The 15,402-nt window shown below is 43.8% G+C and overlaps 1 protein-coding gene and 1 long non-coding RNA gene across 3 annotated transcripts in view; one reads left to right on the top strand and one right to left on the bottom strand.

Annotated features, from left to right (window-relative positions):
- LOC137369192 (uncharacterized) overlaps positions 1 to 11,359 on the bottom strand; it is a 31,276-nt gene extending 19,917 nt beyond the window's left edge. The window contains exon 1 of the long non-coding RNA XR_010974891.1: positions 11,231 to 11,359. This is a non-coding gene — a long non-coding RNA (uncharacterized lncRNA). The remainder of the gene's footprint in view (positions 1 to 11,230) is intronic.
- The window catches only part of LOC137369191 (protein prune homolog 2-like), a 558,836-nt gene that overhangs the window by 347,557 nt on the left and 195,877 nt on the right, over positions 1 to 15,402 (top strand). The window lies entirely within an intron of this gene.

The raw sequence follows: 15,402 nt of genomic DNA, 5'->3' as shown, positions 1-15,402 counted from the left end.
TTGTGAGGAGCTTACCTTTATAGGGTGTTTTTATTCAGAGTTTCTACAGTATTGGGAAATTAGAGGTACCACTTTAAGTTGAATTGTACTAAGTTGTTCCTTCATGCTTTTATTGGGGCTACTGTGAAAAATATTTGAAAAATAGATTGCTGCTATATGCAGTGAAAGATTGGTTGGAAATAACAATGTGATTTAAAATCATTTGTATGAAAAATTGTTTTCTTATTTCTATAGCTGCTACATTGTAATGTCTTAGTTATACCTACAATGGGTTATGACTGTTACTTGGCTCTGCAAAAAATAATTTATAAGATATGATTTTGTGTGACACAAAATACTTTGTGTGATGAACAGGATATTCAATGCCCACTTTCCCCATCCCTTTACTATTTGATTAACATATTTCAGGATGAAAAATTCCTCAATTATCTCGAGGTCTTCTACATAGAACATGCATCCAGCATTTTCTGTTTTCATTCTGCTTACTTCAATTTTGCTGTATAACCAATCTGTGCCTTGATCTCATCCCCAATGTTCTTGAAATCCTGAAGCATACTTTTGTCACTTGGAGGCAAATAATAACTCCCCTGTGCCCAACAAAAACAAGGTGGCGGGGATCAAAATAGAGGCAGCATTTGCACTTATACTGCTACCATTTGGCTAATCTTAACCAAATCCCAGTAACCTAAATAAAGAGCCTGAAGTTTAGACTGCAACTTAACGACAACTCAAAGAATGGATAGCAGAGTTCACCATGCCATTGTCTTGGATAATGTCCAGGATCAGATTTTTTGTATATATAGAAAATAGTATCACTTGTTTCCTGAGCTAAATTATCTGGCAACTTTACAAATTGAGAGAATTTTTAACCCTTCCATTTATGTGGCTAGGATCTGAGAGTCTCAGGGCCATTGTGAAATGGTTTAAGATGTGTGTGCAATATTGTGGCAATGGGTCATTTTATTTAATGATGTTTCTCAAATGTGATAGGCAAAATATTTGACTGCTATCTGAGCAATTTGCCATTCTATTTATAATTTAGTTGAACATACTATAAAATATATTTTGGGATTTTTTTGTATACGTTACTTTTCACTGAAAGTTCATGTTTTATTACAGTGTGGAACTAAGAAATGAGGTTATCATTACTGATTCAGTAACTACAAATCAAAGCTTAGCCTTTACTATTCATCATTCTATTTCTAATTGTGCCAGACATTATATATTTTGGCTAGAGGTTTGATTTAGTAGCTGTCTGTCTGAAACAGTTAGGGAAAGCTAATTTTTTTTCACCAAGCCTAGTTCAATATAATGTTGCAAAGTTTGCTATGGTCTCCCTGGTAATAGGCTTGAGAGTTATTCTAATGCACAATTTTCAAATATAGATACACCCTTGTAATTAGTTCAGTTTGTGGTTGACAGAAGATTTTTTGAATTTGAGAGGTTAGGTATTCAGCAAGTTTCTGCACTTTTTTCTGGAATATGAAAACAACAAAAGCTTATATTTATACAGTGCCTTTAACATAATAAAACATCCCAAGGTGTTTCATAGGATCATTATTAAACAAAATATGACACAGGGACACAAAATGGGATATTAGGTCAGATGACCAAAAGCTTGGTCAAAGAGAACACAAGAACACAACAATTAGGAGCAGGAGTGGACCATCTGGTCCCTCAAACCTGATCCACCATTTGATAAGAACATGGCTGATCTGATTGTAGCTTCAACTCCACTTTCCTGTCTACCCCCCATAAACCCTGAATCCCTTGTTGATCAAAAACCTAACTCAGCTTTGAATATATTCGATGACCCAGCCTGCACTGCTCTCTGGGGAAGAGAATCAAGAGGTAGGTTTTAAGAAATGCCTTTAAAGGAGTAAAGTGAGGTGGAGAGGTGTAGAGAGGGTATTCCAAAGCTTAGGGCGTAGGCAACTGAAGGTGCGGCCACCAATGGTGGACCGATCAAAATCATGAATACCACAAGAGGTCAGAATTAGAGGAGCGCAGATATCTTGGAGTGTCGTGGTGTGCAGGAATCCAGCCAAAACGAGAGGATATATGGTTAAAAGAGTTATTTTCCTATGAATTAGGGATTTAAAAAAAAAAATAAAAACAGGGTTCATCTTCCTAAAAGGTTAAAAAAAAATGTTCATAGGCATGCCTCTATGTTGAACGGCTTGCCTCAACTTAGAACATAGAGGCAGCTTCTAATAAGAGGGATTCACTCCTAAGAGTAATGGTGGTCAATTAGTCATCTAACTCTGTTTCAACATTATAGTTCAGTTTCTTGGATTTGGTCAGTTTTGTCAAAAATTCAGTTGAATGTAGTTGGGGGCTGTCCGCAGAAAACCATCTTATCAACTATTACATGTGGTAACTTACGTGATTGTAAAACTGTTATCAGTATGTTACTGTGTGATGAGTTTCAAGACACCTGCCACGCCTCCACCCAAGCAACCATCGAGTAGGCCACTGGGCTCCTAAAGCTGAGATTCCGGCATCTCAATTGATCTGGTGGAGCCCTGCAGTATGCCCCAGCATGGGTCTCATGTATCTTGGTGGTTTGTTATGCTCTGCACAATCTAACACAGCAGAGGCGGGGGAGTTCTTCCAGGAAGAGGACGTTATTGATCGTCAGTCCTCTTCCGATGTGGAGGATATGAAGGAGGATGCCAGGCAGGCAGCACTGGATATTGAACCACTTGTACCGGAGGCCAGGGCCATTGAGAGTCATGGAAGGGATGCAAGAGACGATCGCATACATACCTGCTTCCTGCCACCATGATGGCCTCTCAAAGTGAACTCAGTAAAGACTCACCTCACTGTATTCTGCCTGTGGCCTTCTTTCTATCTCAATTCCATGCCTAGCCCCACACTCTCTGGCACATCTGAGATGCTTATCAAACGTGGCCTGTACCTACACTGGAACCCATTGAGGGAGCAAGAGTGAAGGTGGCATGTCACAATTCAGGCATGAAAGAATGAGCATTTTACAGCAATAAATGTGAATTCTATTTGAGACCAATTGCAGAAAACAATACAAAGGCCAAATTGAATACACCCCTGAAACCCCAAGTGTATCTAGGTGCTTTTTATACGGATTCATGTGTTTCTACATGGTGTGACCCCTCCGCTGGCAGCTGAGATTGAGGCAGGTTGCTGATCAGGCTGCCCCTTGGCCTGGGACGACTTTGTCGAATGACCTCTGGTGCAAGAGCCTCCTCAGGCGTCACGGCTACTGGAGCTGGGGTCACTGGCAGAGAGGCTGAGTAGCCACTGTCCACACTGAGTGCCCCAGATGTGGCACTCAGCCTCTCCTCCTCCCTTGCAAGGCTCACTTGAACCTCCCTGCTGACCAGAGAAAGACGCGAACCTGGAGAAAACTCCAGGCGCCTCATTCTCCTCTCACCTTGCCACTGCTGAGTTGAGCTCATGGCTAAGGCGATGGTCTGCAGGTCTAAGTGCATCTGTGGGATATGGCTGTCCATGAGGGTCGCCAACCTTTCGATGGAGGAAGCCATGCACACATATGCCTAAGACATGGCAGCACTCATGGCAAGGATGGACTCCTCCATCGTCCGCTCATGGTAGCATATTGCTTCTAGCATCTCTGCCAAATGTTGCCTTACCTCTCTCTGCAACTCCAGCATGCCCTGTGCTGTTGACGCCAGAGGCTCGTCATCAGCCTGGAGCTCAGCATGGGCCATGCCATCTACAGTCCTCCGACTGTTAGTGGCCTTGTCTGTCTGAGCCTCTGTCAGCTGCTTGGGCACGTGTGCAGTGCTCTCACCAGATTGTGACCCTAAATCTAAGCCCCAAGATATCCCCACTGAGGTGAAAGTATCTGCGTTGGTGGAAGGAGCAGGAGAATGATGTGATGGTGCATCCTCTGACTCCTCCTCCTCAGAGGTCGATGGCGGGCCCCTGTCACAGCTGCTGCGATTGCCTCCAGTGTAAGATAACCTGCATGACAGAATACAAACATTTTTGGTTAGGTTGTGCAGATCACCTCATGCCAACCATGCGTGATGTGGATCTTCAGACGTGTGGTGGAAGACACATGAACACAATCCTCACTGTCTTGTACAGACACTCTAATCTCACTATCCACAATTGCACGGCCAGCCTGATCTCCCAGTAGCTTCAGAGCCTCCTCCTCAGCTAACATCAGAGGATATCGATCAGGGATCCCTCTGCCAGTCCTTGAGGTCTCCCTGGTGTTATGGGCCCATTTCTCCTGCAAGTGGATAGAGGGACGCAGTAAGACTTTGCTGGCAGAGCAACATTACAGTTATGCTAGTGGCAGCCCCGTGATCCTGATGGGGTTTCCTAAATGGCTCCTCCTCGGGTCTACTCTCAGGGGACGTAATGGGGCTGATCTGTGAAATAAGACAGCCTGTCCCCGAGAAGCAGTCATGAATCTTCCAGAATATGGTGATGCCTCAGCCCCTTGCTACCGCCTTTGTGGTCACTCCTTCCCCTTGTCAAGCTCCCTTCCGCATAGCCACATGAAATTTCCAAAGAGGAGGACTCACCTTGGCAGAGTGAAGGAGGTCAATGACCCTCTTGCAACACTGGATCAAGTTCTGGGGGATGACCCCACTGCTGCTGAGCTCCTCTGTGATCTCCATCCAGGCTTGCTTGGTCAGGCGGGAGGATCTCTTCTTGCTGACTGTCCCTTGCAGCCTGGAGGAGAAATTTCAGGGAGGCATCACTAAACCATGGGGCCACCCGGTGTTTTGTCTTGAACGTGGCCCCAGTTTTCTCCCGCTCCATCCCAACGGTGGACAGTCCTGGTGCAGGGGTTTCCAGGAGTTCCAGCTACAGTAACAGCATCGATGCAAGGGAACTGGAAGTTCCAAAAACATCTGAGAGGTCTAGCAGCACTCCAGGTTCACTGCTTTACTGAAAGGCAGCAGTACAAGCAGGGCTGGCAGCATTTTAAAAAGGGCACCAGCACCTGCGTTGCAATCATATGGCACCACTATCAGCGCCTCAGAGCCTGCCTCCATCGTGCAATTGGATGGGCCCAGTGCCTTCAATACGTTAAGTGGCCAAACGTGGCGTGATCACGGTCTGCCAGCTGCATACATGACACACGGCGACGGCACCCATTTCAGTCGATGCCACCAGAACCCATGACAGGTTGACAAAGTTCAGCCCCATCTCTGGGTCAAATGTGGCACCAAGGTTATGAACAGACTGGCTTAATCTCAGGCTGTTGCCAGGGAGAGGGTTATAGTCAGTAGCTGGGGAATGGAGTTTGGAGTGGGGACCAAAAACAATAGCTTCAGTCTTCCCAGTACTTAATTGGAGGAAATTTCTGCTCATCCACTAGTGGATGGCGGATCAGCAGTCTGCTAATTTAGCAACAGTGGAGGAGTCAAGAGACATGCTGGTGAGATAGAGCTGAGTGTCATCAGCATACATATGAAAACTAATGCTGTGCTTTCGGATGATGTTGCTGAGGGGCAGCATGTAGGTGAGATATAGGAGGGGGGCCAAGGATAGATCCTTGGGGAACACCAGAGATAATGGTGCAGGAACGGGAAGGGAAGCCATTTCAGGTGATTCTCTGGCTACGATTAGATAGATAAGAATGGAACCAGGTGAGAGCAGTCCCACCCAGCTGGATGATAGCGGAAAGGCGTTGGAGGAGGTTGGCGTGGTCAACCGTGTCAAAAGCTGCAAACAGGTCGAGAAGAACAAGGAGGGAAAGTTTACTTATGCCACGTCACAAAGTTTGTCATTTGTTACTTTGATAAGAGCTGTTTCGGTATTATGGCAGGGACAGAAACCTGATTGGATGTACTCAAACATGGAGTTCCAGGAAAGATGGAAATGGATTTGGAAGGCGACAACATGTTCAAGGACTTTGGAGAGGAAAGGGAGAATGGAGATGGGTTGGTAGTTTGCAAAGATGGTGGGATCAAGGGTTTTTTTTATTGAAAGGTTGATGACAGCAGATTTAAAGGAGAGAGGGACGACACAAGAAAAGAGCTGTTCTGTTCAAATTAGCGGTTGAGTAATCTCATTAGAGGAACTGTTCAAAAATCTGAGAAACTGTTTGCACTTCCCAGAAGAAGCAGGTTGATATTTCGAAAAGGAAAATACAAGTGTATGTTTAAAAGTTATCTACAAAGGTTTAGCTTAATTCTTAGAGTTATGATCCTTTTTATTATTTTGCCTACTTGAGTTAGATTAAAAGATCTATATGACCTATTATATCACTGTTACATTATTCACTTGTGCATTATTTATGTAATAAACTCATGTCACCATTGAAATAAAGATTTTTCGTTTATGTTGTCTAAATTTTTTGTAATGAATAATCATTCTATTAAAGATTTAGAGTGAATTTTGTTCTCATTGAGTTTTCAATTTTACCAGACTGCCAGTCAGAGACAGAAACTATAAAGTGAAAAGGGAAAATCAGCAGGATCGGAGTTATATTGTTAGTGGTGAACCATTCTCTACTCACAGAGGGAGCTCTGTGCATATGTACTCACACAGTGATACAGGGATTTGCATTTTAGCAGTAATTTTTGGTCTTGAAGGGCTGGATTTTATTTTCCCGCCATAGAAAAATGGAAGCCCAGGCACCACCATGCTGCAACAATCTAGCATGCAGCGGCTCATTATAATATACAGGGCAGCCGCCTTACCCCCCGCCCCCCCCCCCCCCCCAAATCACGTGGCGGGGGCGGCCTTGGCGACACTGTCAACGGCATCACCTTTTTCTGCACGGGCGCTGGTGCTATTTTTAAAGGGCTGCCAGGCCTGCATTGACAGATGAAAGTTGAACCCTCCCCCCCCCCTCAACTGTAACAAAAAATAAAGTTTGACACAGCCCCCCGCCCCGTCCCCAACTACACCAGAAAAGCCCTGATTGCCCCTTTTCCAACCCAACTGCTCTGTGCCGAGTTGACCCCTTTCACCCCCCAACTGACCTGAGTGCAGAGTTCAACCCTTCCCCCCACCCCCCTCCACTACACTAACTATGCAGAGTTGACCCCTTCCCCCCCCCCACCCACTTCACGACAAATGCAGACCTCCCCCCTTCCCCACCTTGGTGGCACCAGCTTTCCCTGGACGGGAAACTAAAGGTGCCGGAGTGCCACACATCACTCTGAAGATCCGAAACTGCCAGTAAGATCACTCCGGCTTCCATTTAAATGTATTTAAATGTTAGTGTTCAAATTTGGGTCCCGCTGCAGAGTGGCGGATGTGCCGCCAAGGAGCTTTCCCGCCGCCGGGAAGATCGGGCCCGACATTCCCAACGTCTGGTTCCGTGGCAGGTCGCTGCTGCTCTGACCTTCCAGCATCCCCGCCACGGAGCCTGACACCAGGAGCTCAACAAAATCCAGCCAGACGTGTGTAGGGTGTCTGCTTTGTTGTAATATTCAAAACACTTTTCAGTAAGTTTAGTAAGTGCCCAAGTGTTCCCACAAATTCATACAGCTTTGGAGTTATATTCCATACAATGTCAAGCCAAGTGATTTGAGGTGATCAGCTGATAAGGGTCTCTGTCACCTGATTTCATTGAGTTCTTGAATCTCTTTGTTCTGATTTTAAGTTCAGCTGCAACTTTTATTGATGTGAGTCAAAACTATTTTACATCAACACAAAGTGGTGGTATAACTGTAGGCGAAGGTATGTATTGTCACTGAGCAGTAATTGAAATGTTCTTTCTACTTTTTGTATTAAGTGGATTTTTTTATTCATTGATGGGATGTGACCGTCGCTGGCTACACCAGAATTCATTGCCCATCCCTAATTGCACTTGAGAAGGTGGTGGTGAGCTGCCTTCTTGAACCGTTGCAGTCCTTGGGGTGTAGGTACACCAACAGTGCTGTTAGAAAGGGAATTCCAGGATTTTGAGCCAGCTACAGTGAAGGAACAGCAATATAGTTCCAAGTCAGCATGGTGTGTGGTTTGGAGGGGAGCTTGCAAATGGTGGTGCTCCCCTGCATCTGCTGCCTTTGTCCTTCCAGGTGGTAGAGGTTGTGGGTTTGGAAGGTGCTGTCTAAGGAGCCTTGGTAAGTGCTGCAGTGCATCTTGTAGATGGTACACACTGCTGCCACTGTACTTCAGTGGTGAAGGGAGTGAATGTTGAAGGTTGTGGTTGGGGTGCCAATCAAGCGGGCTGCTTTGTTTTGGATTGTGTCGAGCTTCTTGAGTGTTGTTGGAGCTGCGCCCATCCAGCCAAGTGGAGAATATTCCATCACACTCCTGACTTGTGCCTTGTAAATGGTGGACAGGCTTTGGGGAGTCAGGAGGTGAGTTACTCGCCGCAGAATTCCCAGCAGCTGACCTGCTCTTGTAGCTACAGTATTTATGTGGCTGTTCCAGTTCAGTTTCTGGTCAATGGTAACCCCCAGGATGTTGATAGTGGGGGATTCAGTGATGGTAATGCCATTGAACATCACAGGGAGATGGTTATATTCTCTCTTGTTTGAGATGGTCATTGCCTAGCACTTGTGTGGTGCAAATGTTACTTGTCACTTATCAGCCCAAGCCTGAACATTGTCCAAGTCTTGCTGCATGTAAACATGGGCTGCTTCATAACTGAGGAGTTGCAAATGGTATTGAACATGTGCAATCATCAACGAAGATCCCCACTTCTGACTTTATGATGGAGGGAAGGTCATTGATGAAGCAGCTGAAGACGGTTGGGCCTAGGACACTACCCTAAGGACCTCCTGCAGTGAAGTCCTGGGATGGGGATGATTGACTTCCAACAACCACAACCATCTTCCTTTGTGCTGGGTATGACTCCAAAGAGTTTTCCCCCGATTCCCATTGACTCCAGTTTTTCTAGGGCTCTTGGATGCCATGCTCAGTTAAATGCAGCTTTGATGTCAAGGGCAGTCACTCTCACCTCACCTCTGGAATTTCAGCTCTTTTGTGCATTTTTGGACCAAGGTTGTAATGAGGTCAGAAGCTGAGTGGCCCTGGCAGAACCCCAACTGAACCTTAATGAACACCTTCTATCACTTTGCTGATGATCAAGAGTAGATTGATTGGGCAGTAATTGGCTGGGTTGGATGTGTCCTGCTTTTTGTGGACAGGACATACCTGGGCAATTTTCCACATTGTTGGGTAGATGTCAGTGTGGTTCTATCAAGCATTCCTAGAACATATATAATACAGTGGCAGAAAGGGGCTTCCATTGCACAATGGATTGAATTCTGTCTTAAGAAATATGTGCATGAGTAAAGGCACAGTGTCACTGTACCTTGCAATGTATTGAGAATGGCTTGGTGGTGTTCACCCTATTTGTTCTGATGTTGTATTTTAACCTCAAAATGAATATTAGAACATTTATATAGATTTGTGGCATGTTTGACATTCCTTTATAATGATGTTACAGCGCATTAACTCTTGGAAGAAAAAATGTGTTCGATTAACTTTTTACAATCATCTCTCCCACCCTCCCCCAAAAAAACATACTGACAATATGCAACTCCTCCTAGTCAAGAGAAAATTATTACCTTGAAGGTAATAAGGTTCTTTTGCCTGTGTAGTATTTATAGCATCTTCATTGCGCTAATGTCATACTTCTCTTCCAGATCATGTCATTCTTCTATTTTCACTGAGTATATACTGTATTCTAGTGCCAATTAGGACTCAACCAAGTGTACCCATTCAGAATTACATTGATGAAGCTAACTTTACTTAGGACCCTTACAGGCTTCAGAGACGGGACTTTTTCAAATGATTAGTTTGGGCTTGAAATTTAAAAGGAATATATTTTGGCCCACTTCACTCAATAATTCAAAGTTTGAAGAAATTTCCATTTAAAGTCAATCATATATTTGACTGTAAAAATCCCAGTACTGAAACTAATACTGAGATCTGCAATACTTGAAATTTGCATCGCAACTTGAAGGCTATGTGTATTGACATTACTTTCAGTAGTAGCATTTCTAACATCATCAAAGTGCAAATTTCATTCTGGATTGGACAGTTTTAGATTTTTGAAGAGCTATTGAGTCATAGAGAGTAAATCTTTCAACAGCTCTGTGACCAACGACAAAGCTGTTAGAGCAACTTTCTTAACGGAAAATATACTATCAAGAAAGTTTTCAACTGCTTGTTCTTGCAATTTTGTAATTGTGGCTAGTTGAGGAAGTAGCACCGTTAATAGATTTCTAAACGAGATTACATAAGATCTGACTTGTTAACCAGTAGGATGAATTTAGAATCAAATTCTAAAACTTAGCCTTTGGCAAAAAAAATTATGTAGAAATATTTTCATGTTAACAGAGACAATGTTTTTGCTAGAATATATAGCATATTAATATATTGATATATTAGTATAACAAGGCACTGTGCTGATGAGCTGGCTTTGGAGTAGCAATTGTATGATAACATTGTTGGATCTCTCATAATGTTTTTCACAGTAAGTTGGTATATGGTCTGCCTGTCTTGTGTGTGTCTCTATTATCTTAGTGTTGCTGGTTCTCTCTGTCTTCTTTCTCTGTTAGTCTTCTGCTTCCCTCCCTATTAATTTTTTTGGGTGGATGGGTGGCATTGTGGGAAAGGGGGAACATCAAAGGCTGTAAGCTGCATCTGCTACAGCCCTTTCCTGTTTTTGCATCATTTCTGTCATTCTGCACATTCGAGCTAGTTACCTTAACTTCCTATTCTTCCAGTATTGTTTGTTGTGTCTTTGCGTCCTTAACTCTTGTGCTTTTTTGCTTTTGTTCTTTTCCTGCAGCCCTTCCATACCTCTTCCTCTTCACCTCTTTCTGTTTTTGCCCTAATATTCAGGTCTTCTGCACAATGGTGTAACCTTCCCCATCACTCACCAATTCTACCAACCGTCCCCTCAATTCTAACACCCTTGCCCACTCACAGCTGTTCACCTGCATCCATTTCCCTTCCCTCACCCATCACTGTGGCAAGTGTATTAAAGGCACTGATAGCACTTTGAAAACCAATGTGCTAGTTTATGAAGCCCGTGAAGATTAACCAGTGTGTGGGGGTGAAATAGGCAGTGGTCCAGGTAATTAATTAAGGGGAGGTTGTGGCCCTATAAAGAGGTTGAAATGAGGCTGCAAAATGGTCGCCTTAAGCTGGGGTTCAAGCAGGCAAAGGAAGCCTTGAGCCTAGAGGAAATTTGCAGTTGGTTTAGCAGTGGGGCAGGGGGTGGTGGGGGCAGCAAGAATGGCTCAATAAATACCTAATAAGGTTAAAATAAAGCTTTTTAAAACTTACTTACCTACATTGACACGGAGATGAATGGGCCTGGGAACCGAATTTGGAGAAGCAGCACTGCTACGTAGTGAGGACTGAAAAGTAAGTAGTGGCATATATAGAAGCTATTGGAACCTTACAGTTTAATTTAAAATGAATTTTAAGCATTACAGCCAGTGTGCTAGCCAAATGTTACAAAATCTTGATGCTGGTGGTAAGTGTGACAGCAAACAGGAAGTGCGTGTGTGATGCAAACTTTTTAATAAATTAGAGACAAGTTGATGGATTCAGTTTAGTCTAACTGGATCTTTTTTCATTACGAAATGAGTTTGCTATCACTTAATCTTTTTTTTTTTGAAACTAAACAAAAAAATATACCTGAAAAGGAATATGGTGCAATTGGAAGTTGGTCTTCAGAGCTTCCTTGAGTTCTTTGAAGTCAGTCCATGATGATTGTGGACCCAGCATTTGATTTGTTTTGTGGCTGATGAGCCACATGTTCCAGCATGTCAGGCGATGCAGGATCCCTGAGAGTAGGAACAGGTGTAGGCCATTCAGCCCCTCACGCCTACTCCAATTCAGTTAGCTCATGGCTGATCTCTACGGTGATTCCATTTACCCACCTTTCCTCCATATCCCCTGATACCCATAAGTTTAGCATAATTGATACAATTTGTGTAACTATTTTATAAAATTGTACCAGAGCTGTCCGCATTGGAACGCTGAAGTTGTGAACATTCTAGTGTTAATGTGATATTTTCCCCACTTTGTTTCTCCTTATTTTTCTCCCCATTGAAATGTCTAGACTTTTGTATTGGTGTTTGGTGGAATCATTCTTCTTGTATGAGGCTTCATGTATGAGCCTAGAAATGGAGGATTGACAGATTATTTGACTGTGGAGAGCATTACTTCTTCAGTTACAATGGAGCTAAATGTTGCTTTACCTCTGATCTCAGCTGGTAGAAGTAAGGGTGGGAGGTGATCCCGGGGTGGTTGGGGGGACGGGGAGCGGTGGGGGTTCACTTTTACCCATTAGGCTATTGAGTTCATACTGTGCCTGTGGAACTTGCAAATGCTTGTTTCTGTCGCTTTGGAACTGGGGTGTCCTAGTGTTCATAATGGTATAGCAAAGCTATTAATAGAATAAGCCCTTCAGTTTTAACAGAGAGCTGTAACTGCTGCTATGAATACTGAAGTAGCTCCACCTCCAAAATGATATGCTGCTTTTGCAAGGGAAAGTGAGACAAATGTTGGGAATATAGACATACCTCCTCTGCAGGAGGTAACAATAACCCCTTTGAGTCTCCTAAATACCGGAGAGCAGATGGGGTTAATTTTTACAGAAGTGAATAGGGCAATCTTGTATACCTTCTTAGTTATTTAAAAAAATGGTGACAGGACTACAACAATTAGATTTCAAAGGTATCTACAATATTAAATAACGTAATTCTGAGAGTTTTTTTCAGGTGAAAAAGCAAGCAGCTTAAAAAACCCTTGCTATTCCCACATGCCCAGTATCATGTGCTCCTCCACTCTGCAATGTGTAAATTCTTTTTCAGATATAGATCAGAACCAGCACCCTCAGGATGCAGTTTTCATGGTTTCCTTAAGGGGCATCAAACCTGCAGCTTGTACATAGTGTTTATATCATATTCTTCACATTAATATATTTACTGCATTTATATAGCTTTTCTCTGTATTGATTGAGGCATTAACCCATTCTTAAAAACAAACTCTCCATTAAAATAGATGGTGATTCAACTTTTCTCATTTGGCATTTTATTTGTGTTTTTTATTGATGTCCATTTGGAATAATTTAGCAATATTGGACATAGTCTCAGTATAGCTAGTGCCGAGGGAGCAGTGTTGCTGCAAATCATTAATATTGTTTTGTTGTGCATGGTATGTGATCAGTAAAACATAAACACTCATTTTATATGGAAAATATGATATATAAAAACAGTAACCAGTAACTTAAATGTATCATAGCAAATAAAACGGTTGTGGGTAAAATGTTGGAAAAGGTTATAAGAGATAGGATTTATAATCATCTTGAAAAGAATAAGTTCATTAGCGATAGTCAGCACGGTTTTGTGACGGGTAGGTCGTGCCTCACAAACCTTATTGAGTTTTTCGAGAAGGTGACCAAACAGGTGGATGAGGGTAAAGCAGTGGATGTGGTGCATATGGATTTCAGTAAGGCGTTTGATAAGGTTCCCCACGGTAGGCTATTGCAGAAAATACGGAAGAATGGGGTTGAAGGTGATTTAGAGCTTTGGATCAGAAATTGGCTAGCTGAAAGAAGACAGAGGGTGGTGGTTGATGGCAAATGTTCATCCTGGAGTTTAGTTACTAGTGGTGTACCGCAAGGATCTGTTTTGGGGCCACTGCTGTTTGTCATTTTTATAAATGACCTGGATGAGGGTGTAGAAGGGTGGGTTAGTAAATTTACGGATGACACGAAGGTCGGTGGAGTTGCAGATAGTGCCGAAGGATGTTGTAGGGTACAGAGGGACATAGATAGACTGCAGAGCTGGGCTGAGAGATGGCAAATGGAGTTTAATGCGGAAAAGTGTGAGGTGATTCACTTTGGAAGGAGTAACAGGAATGCAGAGTACTGGGCTAATGGGAAGATTCTTGGTAGTGTAGATGAGCAGAGAGATCTTGGTGTCCAGGTACATAAATCCCTGAAAGTTGCTACCCAGGTTAATAGGGCTGTTAAGAAGGCATATGGTGTGTTAGTTTTTATTAGTAGGGGGATCGAGTTTCGGAGCCATGAGGTCATGCTGCAGCTGTACAAAGCTCTGGTGAGGCCGCACCTGGAGTATTGCGTGCAGTTCTAGTCACCGCATTATAGGAAGGATGTGGAAACTTTGGAAAGGGTGCAGAGGAGATTTACTAGGATGTTGCCTGGTATGGAGGGAAGGTCTTACGAGGAAAGGCTGAGGGACTTGAGGTTGTTTTCGTTGGAGAGAAGGAGGAGGAGAGGTGACTTAATAGAGACATATAAGATAATCAGAGGGTTAGATAGGGTGGATAGTGAGAGTCTTTTTCCTCGGATGGTGATGACAAACACGAGGGGACATAGCTTTAAGTTGAGGGGTGATAGATATAGGACAGATGTCAGAGGTAGTTTCTTTACTCAGAGAGTAGTAGGGGCGTGGAACGCCCTGCCTGCAACAGTAGTAGACTCGCCAACTTTAAGGGCATTTAAGTGGTCATTGGATAGACATATGGATGAAAATGGAATAGTGTAGGTCAGATGGTTTCACAGGTCGGCGCAACATCGAGGGCCGAAGGGCCTGTACTGCGCTGTAATGCTCTAAAAATTCTAAAACCTGGTCCAAGCATGATATAAGAGCTTAAGGGGTGAGAAATTCCATGGCGTGGCACTGATATCTGCACGGCTCACACGTTCATCTTTGATATAGGCTTATGCAGCTGCCACCCCTCTGTGCACCCAAACCTGGAAATGGCACTATCTTGACATCACACAGCTCAACCGGCTGATGTGATGCCAGAATACCAAAATCGGACAATTGTCCACTCTTTTAAAAAAAAAAGAAGAAGCATGAGGCAGCAAGATGGGCCTTGCAGTATTGTTATTTAAAGAGCCAGGCACCATGATTGCAGGTAAGTGAAGCTTATGGAACCTTTTTCCCCTGGAAAGTATCTGGAAGTACTTGGGAGTGTTTTTGGAGATGTTTTGGTGCATTTGCCTGCCAGTGTTGCTGCATCCTCAGGGATGGCAGATGAGTAGATGGCCTGTCCACATCAAGGCTGCAACAGGTATGGGACAGCAGTGACAGTGCCTCTGGTTCTGCAGCACCAAAGGGAGATGGAGCAGAGGTTGCGGAGAGGGAAAATTCTGCGTCATGCCTTCTGCTAACTTGCAGCCATATTCCTCCATGCTGCTCGACACTGACAGGAGGTTGTCTTGCAGGCCAGTCAATGCACCCACCTTCTCAGTGGGAATGCCTGTTCTGTGCTTTCCTGTATTGGTCCTCGAGGTCCTCATCTGAATCCCTACACAGCAGTACTTGACTGCCACTTCACACTCCAGTGAGCTGGAAAACAAACCATCCTTTGTCCCTAGCTTGGTTGCAGGCCACTCATGCCCTGTGACTCACCATGTGCTGGTCCCAACTCTGTGCTATCCTCCAAGGCAAGTGCAGTGCCAGTTTCTGAGCTGGTGGC

Source organism: Heterodontus francisci, chromosome 4 (assembly GCF_036365525.1).
Source record: "Heterodontus francisci isolate sHetFra1 chromosome 4, sHetFra1.hap1, whole genome shotgun sequence".
Taxonomy (NCBI): Eukaryota; Metazoa; Chordata; class Chondrichthyes; order Heterodontiformes; family Heterodontidae; genus Heterodontus; species Heterodontus francisci.
Note: the sequence above shows the minus strand (reverse complement) of the source record. Positions and strands in the feature narration are given on the sequence as shown.